Raw genomic sequence first — 17,565 nt, 5'->3', positions numbered from 1 at the left:
CCTTTGTGTTTGATTTTGGAATCAGTTGCCATACTTGTGTGGGTTGTTTTTTTCCATTGATTCAGGTGTCTGTGTCCCACCAATACTATGTAGGTTTTAATACTGTAGCTATATAATAAACCTTCATGTTCAGTAGACAAATTAATTTCATTTTATCTTTTTTAAAAAAACAAAATTGCTTTAGCTACTCTAGATCCTTTGCCTTTTAAAGTAAATTTTAGGACAATCTTGTTTATATCCACAAGAAAAATCTTCCTGGGATTTTGATAGAAATTGCATTAAACATGCATATCAATTTGAACAGAATTACTGTCTTCACTATGTTGAGTATTCCAATACATGAACATTGCGTATTTTTTCATTTATTTAGATTTTCTTTGATTTCTTTCATCAATGTTTTGCAATTTTCAGCATTTTTATACATGTTTGAAAATTTTTTACACCTATTTCAATTTTTTGGTTACTACAAATAGTATTGTATTTTAGCTTCCAAGTATTTATGGCCACTATACAGAAATATAATTTATTTTTGTAAATTATTTTTGTAAATATAATTTATTTTGTAAATTAATCTATATTATAATGTCACATAGTTCTAGAAGAGTTTTTAGAGATTCTTTGGGTTGTTCTTCATAGACAGTCCTGTAATTCTCCATCTGAGTGCTTTGTATCTCCCTTGCTTACCTTATTACACTGGCTTGAACTCCCAGTAATATGCTGAATGGGAGTGGTGAGAGTGGACATCCTTGTCTTTGAGCTTAGAAAACATTCAGTCTTTCACCATTTTTGTCAGCTTTAGGATTTTTGTAGATTTCTTTGTCAAGTTGAGGAAATATTCCTCTATTTCTTGTTTTCTGATAGTTTCAATTATGAATGGATACTGGATTTTGTCAAATGCTTTTTCTGCATCAATTGATATGATTCTGTGGTTTTTCTTTTTTAGCTTGTTAATATAGCAGATTATATTGATTAGTTTTCATATATTTAACAAGATTTGCATACCTGGAATAAACCCCCTACTAAGTTATGATGCATCATTCTTTTTATATATTGCTGAATTCTGTTTGCTAATATTTTATAAAGACATTTGCAACTATATTCATAGTGTTTTAAATTTCTGTTTTGTACTGGTTAATATTGTCTGGTTGGGGTATAGGACAATAATGGCTTCATAAAAAAGATTGGAAAGTGTTCTGTCCTCTTCTGTTTTCTAGAAGGCATTGGGTAGAACTGGTGTCAATTCTTTTTAAACTTTTAGTAGAATTCTACAGTGAAAGCATCTTGGCCTGAAGATTTCTTTTTCAAGAGATTTTAAATTAGGAATTCAACTTTCTTAAAAATTATAGGTCTATTCAAATTATCAATTTCACATTGGGGCATTTGTGGTACTTTGTGCTTTTTAAGTAACTGGTTCATTTCACCTAAGTTGTTCGATTTATGTGTATAGGGTTGCTCATAACATTCTTTTACTATCCTTTTTATGTCTGTGTGACCTGTAGTGATATGCTATTCATTCCTGATAACAGAATTTGTATCTTTGCTTTGTCTATCCTGTTAAAGATTTGTCATTTTTTAAAAAATCTTTTTGAAGAACTACCTTCTAGTTTCATTAATTTGCTCTCCTCTTCTTTTGTTTCCTAATTCACAGATTTCTTTATTTTTTATTTTTAAATTATTTATTATTATTTTTTTAAGATGAAGTCTCTCTCTGTTGTCTAGGCTGGAGTGCAGTGGCGGGATCATAGCTCGATGCAGCCTTGAACTCCTGGGCTCAAACAATCATCCTGCCTCACCTTTCCAAAATGCTGGGAGTACAGCCATGAGTCACTGTGCCTGTCTCTAATTCACAGATTTCTGATTGTATCGTTATCATTCTCTTCCTTCTGCTTGCTTTTAGTTTATTTTGCTCTCTTATTTTTTAGTTTTGAGGTGGGGGCTTAGATCATTGATTTGAGATTTTTCTGAATTTTCTAAAGTAAACATTTAATGCTATAAATTTCCCTCTAAGTATTGGTTTAAATGTGTCCCACAAATTTTGATTTGCTGTATTTTCATTTTGATTTAATTTAATCTATTTTTATTTTCCATGAGGCTTCCTTGTTGAACCATGAATTACTTAGAAGTGTGCTGTTTTGTTTCTAAGTATTTAAAGATTTTCCTGTTATCTTTCTGTTATTGATTTCTAGTTTGATTTCATTGTGGTCAGAGAATACCACAACTGAAATTGTATGATTTCAGTTCCTTTAAATTTGTTGAGGTTTGTTTTATGACCCACGTGTAATTTACCTTGATACATTTTCATGAGTGCTTGAAAAGAATGTGTATTTTGCTGGTGTTGGATGGACTGTTTTATAAATGTTTGTTAGGGTCCATGATTGGTGGTGTTATTAAGCTCTATATTCTTATTGATATTCTTTCTAGTTATTTTATCTGTTGTTGAGAGAGTGTTGAAAGCTCCAACTATGATTGTGAATTTGTCTATTTTTCTAATAGTTTTTGTTCAGCTCTATCGGTATTTGCTTTACATTTATACACTCTGTTGTTTGGTGTATGCACATTTAGGATTGCTATATTTTCTTGGAATATTGACTCTTTTATTATAATGCAATGTCCCTATGTCCCTAGGAATAGTCTTTGCTCTGCATTCCACCTTCTCTGATACTAATATAGAAGTTTCTCCTTTTTAAAATATTACCATCATATAACTTTTCCCATCATTTTATTTTTAATCTACTTATATGATTATATTTGAAGTGGGTTTCTTATAGGCAGCTTATAGGAGAATCATGTTTATTAATCCACTTTGTGGAATCTGTCTTTTAATTGGCATACTTAGACCATTTATATTTGATGTAATTATTACAATGTTAGGGATTAAGTCTACCATTTTGCTTTTTCCTTTCTATTTGTTCTCTCTGTTGTTTGTTTTTCTGTTCCTCTGTTTTTGTTTTCCTTCTTGTGGACTAGTTGAACATTTTTAGTATTCTATAGTGTTTTTAAATGTATCTCTTTGTATACTTCTTTAGTCACTGCTGAAGATACTACATTACAGATGTACAACATATCATATTCAACTCATGTTGCCATTGTACCAATTTTAGTGAACGTAGAAACTTACCTCCCTTTACTCTTGCTCACGTGTAATGTAATTGTCTTCAATATTTCTTCTACATACTTTGAGAACTGCATTAGGTCATGTTATAATTTTTATTTCCATCATCAAATATAATTTAGAAAAGTCAAATAAAGAAGGTAAGCATATTCTTTTTCCCTATTTTTTTGCTTGCTACATTTTTCCTTCTTTCATATTATTCTCTGATTCCTTCTTTTTTAATTTCTCTTTCTGTTTAGAGAAATCCTTTTAGCCATTCTCTAGGGTAGTTCTATATTCTATTATTTTATAGTACATCTGCAAATTATATGATTTTCCTTCATCTGAAAAGGTCTTGATTTTCCCTTTATTACTGAGATATTTTCACTGGATATACAATTCTAGGTTGACAGCTCTTTTGTGTCAAGACTTGAAACATACTTTGTCACTTTCTTTTGGCTCCATGGTTTCTGATGAGAAGCCTGCTCTCATTCAAATTGTAAATCCCCCGACCCCACTCCCCGATAGGCAAGGCATCACTTTTTTCTGGTGGCATTCTGGAGTTTTTCTTTGAATTTAGTTTTCAGAAATTTAATGATGATGATATGTCTTGGCGTGTATTTCTTTTGGTTTATCTTATTTGGGGTTTGCTCATTTTCTTGAGAAAAGGTTTATCTCTTTGGTCAAATGTGGGAACTTTTCAACCATTACTTATTTGAGTATGTTTTTAGCCCTGCCCTTTTAATCCTCTTCTTCCTGGACTACAATGACATAAATGTTGGAGCTTTTTTTTTTTTTTTTAATATAGTCCCCCGGTCCATGAACTTTTGTTCTTTTCTTTTTCTTTTTTTCAGTCTACTTTCTCTCTATTATTCATATTGGGTAGTTTCTATTTTTCAATCTTCAAATTCACTGATTTTTTTCTTCTCTCCCATTCTGCTCTCAAGTTCATCCATTGAGATTTTTATCTTACTTGCAGTTCTAAAATTTCCACTTAATTCTTTATATTGTCTATTTTTTCACTGAGATTTTCCATTTTTTCATTTGTTTCATGTGTGTTTGTGATGCTCAGGGTATATAATCGCTGCTTTAAAACCCTTATCAGATAATTCTAATATACCATCTTGGTGTTGACATCTGTTGCTTGATTTTTTTCATTCAAGTTGAGATTTTTTCCAATTATTTGTATGATGAGTGGTTTCAATTGAGACCTGGACATTTGGGGGATTAGGTTATGCTGGAGAAGAAGCTATTATGTAACCTATCACCCTGCCCTGAGATTGTCTAATTACTGCCCTGGGCCTGGAGCTTTTTGCCATATGAAAGCTGGGTACTAAGCTGTTGTTTAGCTGAAGATTCTTTTTATTTATTAGAAGAAAATATTTTCCTGCTCTGATTACACAGTAAGCTTCCTTGTACGGCTTACACATGTATCATATGATACCTGGCCAGCCCCAAGATTATATCTGTCCCCACCAGGAGAGAATGGGGTCTTTACATGCAGCAAGAGAGGGCTGTGTGTTCCACCTATTGCCCACATTAGCTATCAGGAGGAACCTCCTGGCCATGGGAGACCAGCACACACTACAGATGCTATCTTGCTGCATCTTTTCTTCTTTCGTAAGTTGAGCATTGTTCCAGTCAGTGCCTTGAGTGTGAGTCCTCCTTGGCCACTCTGAACTCACAGCAGATGTAGTGGGCCAAGGTTTGTAGGTGCCTCCTTCTGGTGGTTGACATTGCTGTGCTTCTTGCTATCCTCCATGTAGTGGAAATCCTCATGTGGGATCAGTAGCTGGATCTGCCTGCTCAACATGTTATGAAATTCTGGAATTCAAAAGGTAGGAAAGAACCCAAGGAACTCACTGTCATGCCATGCTTCAAGTCTTGAGATCCCTAGTGGGTCTGTCTTCTTCCTTCCCCTTTCCAGAGTCTTCTTATATTCATCTTACACACAATGTCCAGAGATTTTAGTTTGACTTAGCAGGAAAAATAAGAACCACCATGGAGGGAAAAAAAATCCATATTTCTTTTAGTTGAACTATCTTTCTCCTTGCTTTAGGAGTTATATCTGTTTCCGTTTTTAACATTGAAACAATATCTGAAGATTTCACTTTCTAAATACTCCCTAAGTTGAAAGTATGCTTCCTTCCAAGTTCTGTGCTTTTTCCCTGTTTGGAAACTTGTTATTTCTCACTTAGATCATTTCAATGGCTTCCTAACTACTCCCTAAACTGACAACCTCTCCCTTTTTTCTAGTCTCTCCTGATCTATAGATTATGACCAGGTTTATTTCCTTAAGCACAAATTTTATCCCTTGCTTCCCTTCATAAGTTTTGTTTTTAAAATAAATTTCATTGTGTATATTCAAGGTACACAACATGACCTCCATAACTTTTATCATCTCATTACTGGCTACTTAGTAAAATTCAAACTCCTACTTGGGGTTCAAAGCCATTAATATAATGGTTCACCTCCCTGTTTACAGCCTTATCTTCCCCTGCTCTCACATAAAGTGATCCACTTCCAGAGCTTGGACACACACTGTGCATTTTCATCCCAGGTCTTTACTTGTGCTCTTGTCTGGCTCAAAGAAATCTTCCTTGATTACCTAAGTCAAAACTGGTGCTTCCTCCCCATCCACAACCATAGACTTTTGCTTACATCTGCCTTATAATCCATGTCATAGTTACAAGACACAGTATATGGTTCTGGCAGGGTCTCTCCCCTTGCATAGAATCATGCCTTCTTGGCTCAGTGGCCTATGAGGGAAGCAGACCTATCAATGGCCTGCAAGGCTGGGCTGGCTGCTTGTGAGTGGGAGGTATAGTGTGGAAGCATCTGTTTACTTCTAGAAGGTGCACCAGTTCCAGGAAATTCTATTCCGCCCTAGGATTCTCTGAAGGTCCAGAAAAGGAGGGTTTAGAGACAAGTCCACCATGTATGTCTCTGAAGCATTTGTGGAGGTGCTCTAGAGCAAAGCTCCCTTCCCTTCTTAGATTTACGAGAAGTCTGCAATATGGACAGTACACCGTCTGTGGCTAAAGGTGCTTTCCCTGTAAGGGGAGTAAGTGGCATCATGAGGAGTGAGGGAAGAGAGGGGCTGCTAGGGTTTACATCTTACCAGCTGTGCAAACTTTGGACAAATTACTTAACTTACTTAACTCACTTAACTCATCCACAAAATGTGGATAATTAGAGTACCTGAAGAGAATCAATTAAAAATGCTTAGAACAGTTCATCATACTCAATAAATGTTAGCAATTACCATTTGCAATATTTTCCACCAAAGGGCCCTGAAAAGTACAGGAATACTAGGGATGATCTGGAGGAACACCCCAAATCAGTCTCTATATACATGAAATTTCTTTTAAGGCTTTTGCTACATGTTAAATATTTGTGGAATTTTGCATTCCACTCCTAGACAAAGTTGAGTTTTTAATGTCTGACTAATATTTCTTTTGCAGAGATAGCTAAGAAAATATTATATTCTAGAAAGACACCTCTCTGATGGATCTCTGGCATCAGGTGGAGTCTCAGTGGAACATTCACACATTGGAAGTGCACAGTCCCCACAGGCCTTGAGCCAAAGATGCAGAGGACCAGCGACCAGGCCAACACCAGAAAGTGTGTCTCACTCATGAGTGTCATGTGGGGTAGGTACAGCCCCTGCCCTCCCATTCGCTGACCCTCCATAAACTGAGGCTCACAGTCTCAGTCCATCTTTTTTATTCAGGAGCACTTAACTCTTGTTGGATGTGTGAAATGTGGTCAACGTAAGCGTGGAAAGAAAAATCTTGGCTTGGATTGCCTGGGCTATGATCATGAATAAAATAGGGCTAAAGAGAGCTATAATCTAATGCACTATATTACTATAATTAGAGCTTCATGCATAGCACTCTCTCCCGCCCTCCCTCCAAAATAATAAAACAGTTTAACATCAACAGTAGTGACTTTAGTCTCCACATGCAGTATTCAGTGATTGGGTAATTATTGTAACAGCATATAGTTAATGGATGCTGAGTTCAGAGTGTAAGAGAAAAGAGATGAGAAACAGCACACAAATGAATAAAATCATGGAATCATAGCACTGCAGAGCTGGGTGGGACCCTGGCAGTCATGCACCTTACACACCCATTCTACAAAAGAGGAAAGTGAGATTCAGAGAGGTTAAATGATCTGCAAATGTCAGATGCTTAGACAGAAGTGGAGTCACAACAAAAGCAAAGTTTCCCCTCTCATGTGCAGTACTCTTTCCCACCCACCATGTTGTCAAAAACTAGGAAGTTTTCTGCATGGCAAATAGACTGTTAGACAAAACCTGCTGAAGTAGAGACAACATTTCTGTGAGATTTAGTTGCTGGCTGTCTTTTCATTGCATGTCATGGCTATTCGATGTCAACAGCAGCCAGCAGTAAACATTTTTTGTTGTATCCATTTTGTTTGTTTGATGTAGAAGAGAAGAAAAATTAGCAAAGGCACAAATTAAGATTTTCTTTACTGATAAGGCTAATTGTTTTAATTTTAATTAATTTCAATGCTGTTAGATTTTGTTACTAAAATAAGAATATCAAATAAATAATGAATATTTACATTTCATAGTCCTTTTTTTTTCCTTTTTGTTTGAGACAGAGTCTCGCTCTGTCACCCAGGCTGGAGTGCAGTGGCGCCATCTTGGCTCACTGCAGCCTCTGCCTCCTGGGTTCAAGCGATTCTTCTGCCTCAGCCTCCGAGTAGCTGGAATTATAGGTGCATACCATCACACCTGGCTAATTTTTGTATTTTTAGTAGAGGTGGTATTTCACCGTGTTGCCCTGGCTGATCTCGAACTCCTGACCTCGATTCAAGCACCTCAGCCTCCCAAAATGCTGGGATTACAGGCGTGAGCCACTGTGCCTGCCATACATTTCATAGTCCTGTACTACATGGGAGAAATTTAGGCAGAGTCAACACTCTTTCTAATGAGGGCACATGGGCTTCCCAAAAAATATAAGCCAAAAGTCCTCATGGTATAACTCGGAACCAGATTCCAGCTTGTGGATGTGTAACCCCAGTTCAGCTTGACACAAATGTGCACCATTTTCTCCCCAGTGTGTTGGACATAAACACAGTCACAGTCAAAGTCATCTACACACCCCCTCTTTTCTCTTCTCCTTCCTGTAGAAAGGGAGAGGCTGATGTCAGTGGAGAAAGGGTGAGCTCATCTCTTCCACTAATCCCTGCTGACTGTCATCTGCTTCTCAATTCCAGAAAGCCAGTCCTAGGGGATGGAGTCAAGTTTCTTCCTCCTTCCTCCTTTGTCCAATAACTGCCCAATAAAATGCCCCTGCCATCACTAGGAGCTGAGGCTAACCTGAAGGGGGTGGATGTGTAATCCTATTCTGCCTATGATGGGAACATGTACTACTTTGGAAAGAGCAATGGGAGGCAAAAAGTCAGGCACCAAACCGGGTGGGCAATTGCAGGAAGTGGCAATGCAGTCAGAAGTCTTTTAAGAAGCAAGGTGGCGGGCACAGTGGCTCATGTCTGTAATCCTAGCACTTTGGGTGGCTAAGGTGGGCAAATCACGAGGTCAGGAGATCGAGATCATCCTGGCCAACATGGTAAAACCCCGTCTCTACTAAAAATACAAAAATTAGCTGGGCGTGGTGGTGTGTGCCTGTAGTCCCAGCTACTTGGGAGGCTGAGGCAGGAGAATCGCTTGAACCAGAGAGTTAGAAGTTGCAGTGAGCTGAGATCACACCACTGCACACCAGCCTGCTGACAGAGTGAGACTCCGGTCTCAAAAAAACAAAACAAACAAACAAACAAAAAGAAGCAAAGTATATGCCATTACATCCAAGAGAAACAGAGACACCACTAAGAAGCAAATTGCTCTTCAAAGATAACAGTCTTTCTTTCCCAGACTTTGACCTTCCTCGTCCCCTGAAAGGCAGTCAGGAGTCAAAGGTCTTGCTTCACAGAGTTACACCAAGTCAGGTTTCAAGATGGCAGTGGGAGGATGTTGAGGTGGTGAGGGACGTAGGCATGGGAAGCAGAGCTGAGAACAGGGACATGAGCATGGAAGACCTCTTTTCCTGGGTACCTCTGCCTTCCTGCTGGGGCTATCAGTGGGCCCCCCCTTGGTGTGGCCAGTCCAGTACAGTAGTGCTGTCAGTGGCCCCATCGATCTGACATCTGGAGCTATATATGTCTCTAGAGCACGTTCCCATCAAATGCTTTCATAGTCAACGTTTTACTTGAACATCTTCACAAGCCTACTGCCCAGTGGTAGAGCAGGTACGATTGATTGTCTTCATTGACTGGGGAAAACTGAATCTAGCACTTATAGATGCTAAGTTTTCTACTGTGCTCCAGACACTCAATAGTGCTGTACGTACTTAGTTTCCTCATCTGTAAAATGGGACAAATAATAGTACCTTTCTCATAGGATTTTATAAGGATTAAATCATATAATGCCAGAGAAATGCGTCACATGGTACACAGGAGGTCTTCAATGTAAGTGTTGGCCAACCCCCTTCAATATCCCTACAAGCGTCTACTGCAATCTCCATTTTACAGATAGGACACTGAGGCACAGAGAGGAAAATGGCAAACTAGGAATCAACCAGCATGGTAAGAGGCTTCCTCAGGCCTTCAGTGCAGATCGGCACTCTTTGCACTCAAGGACATGATTTTTCTGGGAGCTTCTGGTCTGTTTCCAAGTTCCATGCACTTTCCTTGACCCATTCCCCCTGACTAAAGACAATCTCCTACATATTGTGTGTGGCCTGGTTTGAAGAGCAATCACAAAGCCTTTTGTCTCCAAAAATACACAATGATTTGTCATCTTCCAAACAAAATTGCAAGCACCATGCTTTATGAAGACTTCCATGACATAAAGAAAGAAGCTCTCACAAAAGTCCCTAGAGCTGTGAAACAATTTTGAAATAGGGTTGAGTGTCTTGAGGCCAGTAATAATATGAAAGTCAAAAGGATGTTCTCATCAATAATCCTACAGTTTTAAAACTCCTTTTTCTTTGTTGCCTAATTTCCATCTCAGTTCTTTTTTCATAAAAGGTTAAGGGATGGAAAAAAGATAATTGGAAAAAAAACCTATAAAACATGTTTTTTTTTGTATACAGTAAACATTCCATAAATGCTTATAAGATGTATGAATAAACTGTTAGTGAAAGAATGCGTCTATTTTCTTCATGTGAATTGGCCCAAAGATCAGTTTTATGGGGACTGATTATAACCTGCAACCTTGAGAATATCCACTAATGCATTGCTGTAAGTCCCACTGCCTTTACATTTTTGATGTACCCGATGCAAGGATATAGCCCCGAATGCAGTCCAGAGGTTCAGGGGCTGTGCTAGCTCCATCAGACCTCACTTCTGCTTTGCGAACATTCAACTTGAGCTTGAGCTTGAGTTGGAAGCTCCCGTGCTTATGTCAGAATCAAAAGCACATACAGGTGGTCACCAGCTTTTGGGTGTTGTGTGGATTATGTGCCTTTTTTATTGGCAACTTGCCAATTCCAATCCCATTTCCACCCATTTGATGAGTCTTCAAAAGAATCAACACACAAATGAGATCGATAGGCTCACACCTCTGAAATAGGACACATGTTTTACTGGGAGCTTCATAACTGAGAAGTTCTCAGGTGAAAAGAGAACTGGACTCACCAGAGCACCTGAGTTGGAGTCTTGGCTCGGTGGTCTCAATGGGGAATGCTTCTCCTTCTTCCTCATCTGTAAAATGGCAGTGGCAACACCCACTTAACAGGATCTGTGTGCTCTGAAAATGTTTGTGAGAGCACCTTGTAAATAATGAAGAGATAAGCTGGCCTATCTCTAAGGATCATTAGCACCAGCAGAGGAGCAGGAGGAGGAGCTCACTGTGTGCCACTGGCTTTCCCTTGACTTGGAAAATAAATCACTCGTGATGTATTCTCAGTAGCAAGTAACTTCAGATTACTTTTATGCACCCCTCTCTTGGATACATTAAGCTTACCAATGACAAATGTGTGTGCACGAATGAATGAGCCATCCCCAAAGCAGAGCAGAAGTGCAGTCCTAACATATTTAAAAGCAACCCCAAATGACAATCCAGTATCTAACCACATATAACAAGAATTATTTACAGTCCCATAGCACTTTACAATTTTAACAACACATTCACGGCCATTATACAATTTGGTCCTGACCGCAAACCTGGCAGCAGGTGGGGTGGGTGATACTATCCTTTCACATAAGGGGCTCAGAGATGTTAGAGAATTTGAACAAGATCACATTAGAATAAGGGACAATGTCATTAAGCCATTCAAGTCTTCAGCTCGGTTCAGCTCATTGTACTGTACCTTCCTCAAGTAGAATAAAAATTTTTTTAAAAAGACTGCTTTTGCCTCTTTAGGTAGAAGTCTCTCACACCATCTTTTATCCATTCACTCTTCCACCTCCCCATCTATTTGCACATCCATCACCCATCCATCTATCCACTGATGCATCGATCTACTCTTCCATCCATCTGCCCACCGATTTATTGATCTATCCACTCACCCATCCATCCATATATCCATTCTTTTGTCTGCCCTCTACATGTTTATCTATATTTATCCACTTATCTCCCTATCCACCCACTGATTCATTCATCTATCCACCCACTCATCCATCCATCCATTCACTCAACATTTGTGGTCCTTCTTTGTGCTTGTTACTATACAGAGTATTGGAACTACTTACCAGTTTTTATTCATATAAAAAGCAAAGTTTTCAGTAAACAGGGATAGCTATGAGGGTAGTATCTGTATCAGTGTCTTCTCATTTACCATAGGCTTTCCCTGATGATAGTGAAACAAAATAGTGTGCTGTAATTCGTCCTGTCAAACACAATAAAGCACCTGGGAGGCTGGCAACAAAAGGACCAGGAAAAAGCCTAGGTAGTAAGAGTTCTTTCCTTTCTAAGTGCATTATAAGTACAATAATTACGGTTATGTTGTTGGATCACTTGAGATGAAAAGGGCACACTTCCAATTACTTCACATGGGTAACAAGTTCAGATAATTAGAACTGTATCCCTAATAGGGTCTTGGAACTTTTTGGAAGAGCTAATTTAACCATCTAGGTGTTTTCTCAGGTTGCCATTCAGAGTTAAGACTCACTTATCTTCATGATTGCACTCTGTTTTGGGCAGTGAACCAATATCAATGATGCAGGTGCCCTAACATATTGAGACTCTGTAAAGTGATGTGTTTCAAAGGAGATAGGAACGAAACTTCAAAAATCAGAACAGATGGAAAAAAATATGGATCAAATATCAACGGGTAATCAAAGAAAAAAAAACCAAACATGCAGAAGAAATAAACCATTTGAAATTTCTTAACAAATACAATAAAACGTTAACAGTTGAAACATTTTTAAAATTTGCCCAAACAGGCTGTAAATTTTATGAAGTTACTTTCACCAAGTTTCCACATCACCGATGACTTATCAATTAACACAGTAAAACTGTGGTGCTCAAACATTAGCATGCATCAGGATCACCTGGAAACCCTGTGAAAACACAGCTTGCTGGGCCCTTCCCTCAGAGCTTCCAAATCACCAGGTTTGGAGTGGATCTTAAGAATCTGCATTTGTAACAAGCTCCCGGTGCCGCTGCTGGTCTTGGGACCCCACTTTGAGAAGTGCTGCAATAGACCATCTCTAGTCCTCAACTCCCTTAACTTCGCAGTTGTATATGACACTAGGGATCACTCCTTAGACCTGTGAAGCCCAGCTTCTCTTGCTTTCCTTCCCATCTCCTCTCCTCTGTTCCCTCTTAGTCTCTTAGCGTTCCTTGGGATTTTATCCTGGGCTGCTGCCCTTTCACTGAAATCTGACTGAGCCATCTCATTCACTCTGAAGCCTTCTGTCACCACTTAAACCTGGTGGGTTCTCAGACTGCAGCTCTCACCTGTGTTTCACAAGGGCAGGTTTTCATCACCTTGTTTGTGACTGCTTCCCAAGTGACAGAGCATGCCTGGCCTATGGAGCATGCTCGGTCAGTGTGGGTTACAACTCCCCAGTAGATATTTCTACCTGAATGCATCACACACTAACTTGTAACTGAAACTAAGTACACACAGAAAGAAACATACCAAGGAAGGATATTATATACACAAGATTCTTCCCCCATCTTTCCAAGGGTACCATTATCCATCCATTTTGTAAGACCCAAGAAACTTAAGAGCTGTCCTTGAATTCTCACCTGGCAAACATCAACTTGTGTTCATTTTACCCTGTAATTCTCTTTCAATTTCACTCATGTCTCCCCATTCCTGTTGTCACTGCCTAGTCCAGGTCACCACTGTCTCTCACCTGAATGCCCACCTGGCCTCCCACCTGTGCCTTCTGTAATCTCCCAACCCCACAGCCGCTGGCTGAGTCCTCAAGTCTCCTCCTGCCATGCCTACCACGCAAGCCGATTCTAGAACTCTCCTAGTTCTCAAAGCCAAGCCCCACCCCTCAACAGGGCCTTCGCGTCATTCTGAAAGGGTCCCTGTGGCCTCTTAAGCATTATTTTCACTTTTCTCCCACAGCCCTATACTCCAATAATCTTCAACTTAGTTTTGTTCTTCAACTATTCAGTGCTCTCTTATTTCTGAGGCTGGAATTCAAGATGTTCCTTCCACCTAGCATAGACTTTCGTTTTCCCCTACCACGTTTTAGCTGGATCACTTCTACTCAATTTTCCATTTTCAACTTAAAATTCACATCCTTCAAAAAGCCTTCCCTTTTCCCCACAAACAAAACGAAACTGGGTTAGACCCAGATTCTCATGGGTTTCCCTAACCCTCCGTATCTGCATACAGGGTATTGCCTCCGCCTGTTGAATTTTTTGCTTTATGTGCCAATAATACCATGACTCATATCTATATGGTCTCGTGTCTACATTAGCACTGGGCTCAGCACTGGATTTGGTCATAAATGGAACAGGACAATTTCATTTAAGGAATAGGCCAATTGCATTTAATGGAGTGAAATGTAAAAGAAATTACCTAGAAATTATTTTAAAAGAAATTATTTTTCTATGTTGATAGAAGTCCAGTAGTGGCTCCATTGAGGGGATAGTGGCTCTGTTGAGAGGTACTGATGAGAAAAGGCATGAGGGGATCCCTTAGACCTATGGAATATAGACTGTAACTATTGCTGGTAGAGGTTTTATCAGGGGATACATAGGCAAAAATTCATCAAGCTGTCCACTGAAGAGTAGTGCATTTTATGTATGTAAATTGTATCTCAATAAAAGTGAATGAATTGTTTTTAAATTAACATAGAATTAGTATAGGCTACAACAATTTGTATGGGCTAAAACAATGTGTGTTGGATACAACATTAGAACTCAATCTGAATGTTGGTACCCCCACAGATTCACATGTTGAAATCTAATCCCCAATGTGACTGTATCAAGAGGTGGGACTTTAGGAGATTAGCTCCCAAATGCCCGCTGTCATGAATGGAATTAGTGCCCTTATTAAAGAGGCCCCAGGGAGCCTGTGTGCCCCATATACCATGTGACAATACATAGAAAGCACCATGTATGAAGCAGAGAGCTGGCCTTCACCAGACACTGAATCCACAGCACCTGGACCCTGGATTTGGCAGGCTCTAGAACTGTGAGCAATACCTTTCTCTTGTTCGGAAATCACCCAGTCTAAGGCATTTTGTGATAGCAGACTGCAAAGACTGAGATACTACCACTGGCCTGAGGCTTCCTTGAGATGCTAATTATTTCCCAAAGATCCAGAATTTAAAACATAGCAAAGTAATTCTTTTAAGTCTTTGTTCTGAAAATGTCATTGTTTTAGACTTACTATGCCTTACTTAAACTTCAGGTCCTCAGAATGATTTCAGCGTCATTCTCCACAGAATTACATACCCTATTTTAAAACCCTACTTCACAAATTAGAGAGGTTTGAGTTAATGACATATAATTATTATACTTCAACATTTGAGAAATCTTAAACTATGGTAATGACAATTGCAGCTCAGCTGGGTTCACATTATTTTTAATATGATCACTTTCCTTCTTGAATTGTAAAAACAGGACACAGAGCAAAAAACACCAGGTGGGGGACTCCATAGCCCTATTAAAAAGGAGCCACGGTCAGGTGTGGTGGCTCACGCCTGTAATCCCAGCACTTTGGGAGGCTGGGGCAAGTGGATGACCTGAGGTCAGGAATTCAAGACCATCCTGGCAAGCACAGTAAAACCCCGTCTCTACTAAAAATACAAAAATTAGCCAGGCGTGGTGGCCCATGTGGGTTATCCCAGCTACTTAGGAGGCTGAGGCAGGAGAATCGCTGGAACTTGGGAGGCAGAGGTTGCGGTGAGCAGAGATCACGCCACTGCACTCCAGCCTGGCAGGCAGAGTGAGATGCCATCTCAAAAAAAAGGAGCCCTGCTCCATGACTTCAGGAAGATTTTCCAAGCTTGTCAAGAAACGTAGGCTTGTCTAGCTGTCTTTTATTAGACTAGAACATAAAACACAGAAGTTCAAGATTCGTTTTCTAACCAATAGGGGAAAAGGCGGAGGGTTTAAGAGCTTGTTTTTTTAGGAAGTTTTACTTCTAAGAAGGTTCCCTGCCTTCTGGTGCTGGGCTTCGCAACAGCCCTGGGGCTCTGCCGCTGTATTTGTTCTGACTGGTCAGCCGTCCTTGGGGCCTGGTGAAAGCCAATTTTGAAAAACAGCAATGAAAGCATTCTTTAGGTAGGGTGAAAACCCCAAGGGAAACCGTACATCTAGATTGAGGAGCTCCCAAAGCCACTTGGCACTGATGGGATGCTTTCCACACTGCAGATGAGAACCATTGCTGCAGCTGTCTTGGGTGATGTCCCTACAAAAGTACCTGTTTTGCATCTATTCTTGGTATTATGTTAGTGAACGTCTCCCTTTCCTTACGTTTCTATTTGCAACTGGCATTTTGACACTCAGAAGTCAAAGGAGAGTAAGTTTGAAAACTCCCAATTGTCCAATTTAATGAAGACATTATTTTATCATCAACATCACCAAGCATATATAGCCGTCCAGTACAGGACTGGAAAAACTGGAAGCAACTCAGCCATCTCAGTGTGATTAGGGGAAATGAAGTGCCGCTGTGCCCCCTTTCCTGATGGGAAAATTGAGGTGGCGAAATGGAAACGGGAAGATAAATGTCCCACAGCGGATGTACTTATTCCTAATTTGGCGCACTCTGTCGCTTTTCCAAAGTAGTACCCAGTGAAAAGGAGATGATCTGATAAAGTTGGCACTGCACAGGGATATGAGATGGGAGGTGAGGCAGGGGAGCTGGGATGGGCGACGGTCAGTGATGGTGGTGGTGGTTGGTGATGGTGGCGCTTGGCCGGCTCCTCTCCCGTTTCTCCATCACTGCCCGTTCTCTCTGCCTCCTCCGTCCCCGCGTGGCCTCTGCCCAGAGAAACAGGATTTGCACCCAAGCCGCACGTCTGTGGGCGCCAGGCTGCGGCGCCCCGCGAGCCCGCACCCCCTACCCCGGCCCCGCGGCCCGGCGGGCCCCGCGCCCCTCTCTGCGCCCCGCGCCCTCCTCGGCTGTGGCCCCGCTCCACTTCCCTCGCGCCCCCGCGCGCCGGCACCGCCCGAGCATCCCGGGAGGCGAGCGGCGGGAGGATCTGGCCAGCCCGGCCCCCTCTGCAGGGAGCGCCCGCGACCCCCGGCCCGCTCCCCGCCGAGCCCCCCGCGGCCCGGCCACCGGTCACTTACGGCTGCGCTGGGCCCCGCGCGCCCGGCGGCCCGAGACAAAGGCTGCGCGGTCGCGGCGCCGCCGGCTGCTCCCCGAGCCGCAGCTGCCGGGGCCCAGGAGGAGGGTGGGGGACAGGGAGGAGGGAGAGGAGGAGAAGGACGGAGGGAGGAGGGGGCGGCGGCCAGGGAGAGCGGGGGAGGGGCCGCCGCGGCGCCGGCCACCCAGCTGCAGCGGCCCGAACCGAAGCCGCCCTCCTCCCGCGGCCAGCCACCCTCCTAGGCGCGGTCCTCCGCCCCTAAACCTCCCCCGGGAGACCAGGGTACCGCCCCCCGGGGGGCGGGGTGAGAGGAAGAGGAAGGGAAGGAGGAAGGAGGTGTGTGTGTGCGTGCGTGTGTTCCTTCTTAATCGTGATGCTCACCACCCACGCCCGCGGCCGCGAGCAATTTTAGGAAAATGCTCGACTCCCGGCTTCACCTGGCCACCCCTGGGAAGCACCCTCACCTTCCTCCTTCCACGCACCCGCACACCTCGCCTCCAGATGGTCCAACCATTTTACGAGCAGCAAAACTGAGACCTGGGAGGTGAAATGCCCGAGGACGCAGGGCTACCGAGCGGCAGGCTGAGAGGAGATTGCCGGGTCTGAGCCCTTTAAAAGGAGGACCTAGATGCTACCTGTTCTGTCCTAGGCTGATGCCCCCGTGGAGATGGGTCCAGGCCAGGAATGGGACAAGCACGTGCCATCCTGCTTGGGCCTGT

The 17,565-nt window shown here is 41.7% G+C and overlaps 1 protein-coding gene across 1 annotated transcript in view; it reads right to left on the bottom strand.

The window, feature by feature from the left end:
* The window catches only part of GPR45 (G protein-coupled receptor 45), a 92,049-nt gene extending 75,170 nt beyond the window's left edge, over positions 1-16,879 (bottom strand). Inside the window, exon 1 of the mRNA XM_021677396.2 lies at positions 16,830-16,879. The gene's annotated coding sequence lies outside the window, so the exon portion shown is untranslated. The remainder of the gene's footprint in view (positions 1-16,829) is intronic.
* Positions 16,880-17,565: the final 686 nt, after the last annotated feature.

Source organism: Aotus nancymaae, unplaced genomic scaffold, assembly GCF_030222135.1.
Source record: "Aotus nancymaae isolate 86718 unplaced genomic scaffold, 86718_ANA_hifiasm-v0.15.2.pri h1tg000131l, whole genome shotgun sequence".
Taxonomy (NCBI): domain Eukaryota; kingdom Metazoa; phylum Chordata; class Mammalia; order Primates; family Aotidae; genus Aotus; species Aotus nancymaae.
The sequence above is the reverse complement of the archived record's forward strand: the minus strand, read 5'-3'. Positions and strand labels throughout refer to the sequence as shown.